This window comes from Tupaia chinensis, unplaced genomic scaffold, assembly GCF_000334495.1.
Source record: "Tupaia chinensis unplaced genomic scaffold, TupChi_1.0 Scaffold000499_1, whole genome shotgun sequence".
Classification (NCBI taxonomy): domain Eukaryota; kingdom Metazoa; phylum Chordata; class Mammalia; order Scandentia; family Tupaiidae; genus Tupaia; species Tupaia belangeri.
This window is the reverse complement of record NW_006160011.1, coordinates 641,645-647,895: the sequence shown is the minus strand read 5'-3', so window position 1 is coordinate 647,895 and position 6,251 is coordinate 641,645.

Genomic DNA, 6,251 nt, shown 5'->3' with positions numbered 1-6,251 from the left:
CCTGATCGTGTTGAATGTATTGGTTTCTAAAATAGCTTTATTGAAGAGCTACTTAGGTCACAAGCAAATACTTGCTGCATTTCATATTTCTGAGAATGAATTCTCAGCTTAGTGCTTTTTTGCTACCAAGGTTTTGGGGGTTACTGTTCCATAATTACTATATATCTGTCAGAGCCTATGGGTGTAGCTATTCTTAGTAAAAGTAAGTCTACTGGGAAAATGATTAGTTTTCTAGAGTTCTTCTTATGCTTGGTAGTACAGAGACCAATATGATCAAAACTGGTTGTAGTAATATGAGAAACAACCTCATGTACACGACTGAATATACATTTATTATTATGGAGGAAAAGTTTGCTTTTTTCCCAACTTGCCCATGTTTCTGTAATTTTTTTTTTATTAAAGTGAAAATATCAAAATGGCTCATATTTCCAGATCGGTGAAGTTTGGATTCATTGAAAACTGAAACTAAGAATGACTATGTTTGAGGGTTGTTTTTTAACACTATAATTTCTATGTAGAACTCTTCCTTGGTGATTGTTTTAAACACTGCTCTGGACACAGGAAATGAAGGCCCCAGGTCAGAGTTCCTCCTCTAAAGCACATGTATGTTCACTGTTGTGACAGTTTTGATAGTTCTTGATTTGATTTTTATCTGTGTGTGATTTAGACTACAAATGCAAAATGTTGATTCTCTAACATGACACTCAAATTTCATGAAGATGGGGGTGTGGTGGCTAAGGCAGCTGGATCCCATATGGCAAACTGCATGGTCAGAGTCCTAGACCTGATGGCTTGAAAAAAACATTGGGTTTGTGTGGATGTGTGCCCAAAATCCCTACAGGAAAATGGAGGACAAGGGATTGTGGTTTGATCATGCCCCCATGGGGGGTGCACTCTTGCTTCCCAACACCCCCCCACATACACCCTGTCTCAGAAAGCACCCTCTGGAGGATTAAAAATAAAACAAGGGACCAGGAGATGGCATAATAATTACGTCGCTGAACTCCCACGTAGTTAACTGTGGTTTAAGTCCTGGACCCGGTGGCTTAAAACTCATGCCAAGCACGTGTGCATGCATTCCTAAAATCTTAAGAGGAGAAGGGATTGTGGCATGGCCACCTCCCTCCCCTCATCCCTCCCCCACCCCCCGCAAGGGTGATTTTTCACTTTCTGTCTCTCTGTCTTTCTCTGTCTCTGGCAAGCATGTGCTCCTAATAGCAAAAATCTCTCTCAAAAGACAAACCAAAACAAAGAAAATAATCCAGGGTAGATAGCAATGCTCTGTTTTACGACATGAAGCCAAATTCAGATATAAAACCAAATATAAGATGTTTTACCAATATAATACATTAGCTGTTACTATGGGAATAGATGAGAAAAAACTTGAGTAACTCTGGCCTTGTTAATTTCCATTTGGAGCTGCTGTTAATTTGGCTACATTACATATTGCAAACAAGGATCATAATATTTGGATAGGACTTTTCATCACCAAAACTCAAGAGAATTAAACCGTATATAATGTTTAATAGTATCCTCATCTCATCTGGGCAAGTACACAGAGGGGTTAAATTACTTTCACAGATACTAAAAGTGGGGGGTAGGGTTCCCAGTCCCAGTAAGATTTTTGGTTATAAAACGCAACAGGTTTAATGCAGCTCTCACAGAGATTTTCTTGCTTAATTTGGAATCACATAAAGTAGAAAAAGTTATCAGAGTTCTGTCAAGATGTCAAGCAGTTTTCCCATTATGTAAAGTTTGTGTATTCCCCCCCCCCAGTTTAAAAGAGATTCTTAGATGACATCAACTATTTAGTTAGAAACATCAAGGTAAGGGGCCAGCAGGTGGCATGGTGGTTAAAGCACTGGACATTCCCACATGCTTAATTACAGTTTGAGTCCTGGATCTGGTGGCTTGCTTTCTCATGTTTTCTCTCTCTCTCTCTCTCACTGTGAGTGTGTGTGTGTATGCATATGTATCTCTCTGGTCAAAATTGCAAAAAAAAATGAATGTATAAATAAAATTAAAAATAAGTAATTCTTTTTTTTTTTTTTTTTTTTTTTGGAGAGGTTATTGCTACAGGGCACGTGCACTCACCAGAAAGACAGAGAGAGACAGAAAGCAAGAAATCACCCCCCAGGGGGATGGCCACACCCCAATCCTTCCTCTGTGCTCCTCTCAGGATCTTGGGCATGCACACATACCTAGTGTGAGTTTTAAGTCACTGGGTCCGGGACTCGAACCTCTGTCAACTACATGGGAATCCAGTGACGTAGCCATTAAGCCAACCGCTGGTCCCCAAAATGAGTAGTTCTTAAAAAAAAAAAAAAAAACCTCAAAGTAATATATTTAACAGTTTTGACAAAAAATCATATAAAACCAGGACCAGCAGTAGACGTAATGGCTATGTTGTTGGACTCCCATGTAGTCGACCATGGTTTGAGTCCTGGACCTGGTGGCTTAAACTCATGCCAGGTACGTGTGTGTGCGTGCCCAATATCCTGAGAGCAGAATGGAAGAGGGGAGATTGCGATGTGGCCATACCCCCTGGGGAGTGATTTCTCACTTTCTGTCTCTCTGTCTCTGTCTTTCTGGTGAGTGCACACGCCCTATAGCAAAAACCTCTCTAAAAAGAAAAAGCAAAAATTATGTAAAACCCTAAAAGAATTTTTTTATGACTAGAAGTTGTAAGCTGGCTGCTCAACAGCTTCTCTGATGCCCTTCCAACTCAATGCCCGTTAGCACTGCTCAGCATAAATTCAAAGCATATTTAAGATATGTTCTAGGAGAAATTTCTTCAAATTCAAGGCTAACCTAGTATAAAGGGAACCTTTGTCTCTGGCATTTCAGAAACAAGACTGCTGACAGACTGAAAAAGGTGACATCCTTAAGATGACAAATAGCATGACAGCTACAATTACATTATAGTTTTAAAAGAATTATTTTAAAGTTTTAACGGATGGGCTCAAAGCCACTGGAACCCTAAAATTCAATATTCCAAATGCAATGAAAAGTTTAATCAGATTAGTTTTAAATGAAACAACATACAATTCTAGTTTTAAGGTATACAAAGGGTCTAAAACAGTATCGTGCCTTAGGCTCTGCAGCCTAGAAACTGAAGTGAGAACCTTCTCCCAGGAAGCCTTGGGGCATTCGGAGAGGCCTGCCCATCCCTCGAGTAGATTGTTCTTAACCAAATCCAAGGTCCTAGTTATACTCTTCAAATCCTACCATGACTGGGTTGCCTACAGATAATACACAAATATTACTCAAACATTCTGTCTTCTTTCTCTTCTACCTCTTCCCTTCCTCTCGTCTTTTCTCTTTTTTAAGGTTTTTACCATATTGCAGGCTCATGTGCTCTCCAGAGAGAGAGAGACAGTGAGAGAGAAAGTGAGAAATCATTCTCCAGGAGAGATGGCCATATTCCATTCCCTTCTCCTCCATTCTCCTCCTGGGATTTTGGGCATGCACGTACACATGCCCTGGTGCGATTTTCAAGCCTCTAGGTCTGGGGACTGAATCACAGTTGACCATGTGGGATTCCAGCACCTTAACCACTAAGTCACCCTCTGGCCCCAACTTACTTTCACAGTTCCTTCTAAACTGTTTCCCAACTAAATACTTATTTATTGCAAACAGTGTATCAAGCAGCGTCCTAGGTTCTTAGGATACAGTAGTGATTTGACAATGTGCACAGCCCCCTCTCTCCAGTCTGCTTTGACAAATACCAATGGAGGAATAGAACACACATCCTTGTGGCTACATGTGCACTTGTTCATCAGATGGCTTTTCTCCATGACAGCCATAGCTGTGGCATTGACAGAATCTCCAGGTGATTGAATGCAACGGGGTGTGTGGATATGTGCGCATGTTGTCCAATACATAGTTCTCGTGGAGGACCTGCATCTGTGTCATGTTGGGATCTTCTTTCTCATTCACAAGTGCCTAAAATAGGGGCACATAGTAGGCATTCGAGAAATAGCTGCCGAATGCATGGAGGCGAGAGGCAAAATTGTCAAGTTGGCGGCCTTCCCAAGTCACCGTTCTCAGTTCAGGTGTTTTTTTTCCAGGGGTTTCTCTTATTCTAAGAGCCTCACTGTGTACAGCTCCAATGTCATCACTCCATTTCTTTCTCCTCTTCTCAAAGTTTCCATACAGAACGTTTGCTTACCTTACATCCTAAGCAAAACAATGAAATGCAGACTGGCAAATACAGTTCCTCTCTCAAAGTCATTTGCATCTCAACAGGGAAGGGAACTTTTAAGAGAAGCTTTTCCAAAACAATGGCCAAGAAGTGGTATGGGATGGGAGTAGGCATTCCTAACGCCCCAGAGCTTTCTGGGAGAAGGTTCTCACTTCAAGTTCCTAGGCTGCAGAGCCTAAGGCACGATGCAACATGCAGCCCACAAGTAATTCTCATTCTCACAGCTAGTGGGGTTTCCACTGCAAAGCGTATTTATATTCCTGATCCTCGAGGTCTGATTACAACTCAGGTTTAGTTTTCTCTGTAACTTTGATTATACTTTTCCTTCATCCTCTGTAATCAAGCTCAGATTGCTCCAGATGCACAACAGAATGAGCAGAAGGTGAGGAATGTGAGTGTGTAAAGAAAAACTCAAGTTTCTCAGCCTCTGGAAAGCAAGCATTTTCTTTTTCAGCACCCCAGAGCTACAGGCTGCTCCTCTCCTGTGGCCAGATCCAGCACTAACCGCCATTGTTAAATACTAATAGTGAAACTTGAAAGACGTTCTCTTGTGAGACAACAGGTGGCCACTGCAACCTCCAGCTCTGATTGGTGGAAAGGCCACAGGCACCCAGTGGCCCAGAGAAAGGGCCTCCACTTCTGTGTTTCAAGAACTTACTCAATGGGGTGTTGTCCTGATAATATCTCAGTTCACTGCCAATTTGTGCAACCCGCTGGGCCATTAGGGAGCGCCGCTGGGTTGTCAACGTTAAATGGAGACTCAGGACAGGGGACCAAAGCTTTTCCAGGAGGGGGGATCCAAGTCAGCCCAGGGACAATGTGAGCAGTTGTGGCTGCTCTGAAACACACCCTTCTCTCCTCCAGTGTCTTGACACAAGTTTCTGCTAAAAGAAGAGCAAATACACAATCTTTCACCTAACACCAGTTTATTTTTCTTGCTTGGTTCCAGAAAGAGAATACTGAGTAAAGGTATACATGCAGGTGTCACAAGCCTGTCTGTCTACTTTGGAGAACAGAAGAAATGAAAAGCACCCCCCTGTAATAATGCTTGTCTGTGAAAGTTCAGGCTCTGGAACAGTCAAGTGTCATGGGGAAGCGAGCCTGAGATGAAGTATTTCAACAGTTCTCCCTTCTCCTTAAAGTAGCTCCCAGATAACAAAATTGGGGTGGGGGCAGTTCTCACAGCCTCTCACTAATGTTCCCATGGAGCATACAACCCCTTCTCTTGGCCGAGGCTGAAGGCCAAACTCTCAAATTAACTCAAAGCAATAAAGCCTAGGAGAGGGAAAAAAAAAGATGTAGCTTAAAGAAAGAGAAAGACATAAAGAGGGGGTGGGAGAAAGCAGTGTAGGGGAGTTAATCACCCAGAACCTTTTAGGAAAATAGGGACATTTTCTCTCAGAGAGAAGTGAGTGATCCGCCTAGATCCAGTTACTCAAATGCCTTTCGAATACAAACAAGAGCAAAGAAAATACGAAGAGAACCGATACAAGGCTTAACCCGGGAAGCTTCAAGTCAGCCTACCTGTGAAAGGTCAGGCCCCAACACCCTTTCTGGAAACTACCACAGGTGTACCCGGGGCCTGGCTTCCTGGGCTACGGGAAACATTCGTGCAGGGTAGCTGCTGGGTTAGGTGTGTTCATGCGAGGGCCCTTCGGGGAGCAAGGGGGACAGGGCACCCCAAAGGAAGAAATGGGGGCGAGGAGAGGACAGCAACTGCTAGAGGCGCGGGAAGAGACAGCGGCCGGCGGGGATGCTGGGGCCGTGGTCCGGGAGGAGGGTGGGACGCGCGGGGCACAGGACTGACCGCAGCGGGGCCGCCGAAGCGGCGGAGGAAAGGAGGGGAGAGAGTAGCGCTCGGAGGCAGCGGGGACAAAGAGGACCGGAGAGGGAAGGGGGGCGAGGTGGGAAGAAGAGGGGCCGGGGAGAGGGGGTGGCCGAGGCGCGGGCGATGGGGCAGGACAGCGCTGAGCGCGGTGCGCGGTGAGCCGAGCGGCCCGGCGCGGGTCAGGGGCAGGGGCAGCGGCAGGGGCCGGGCAGGGGCCGG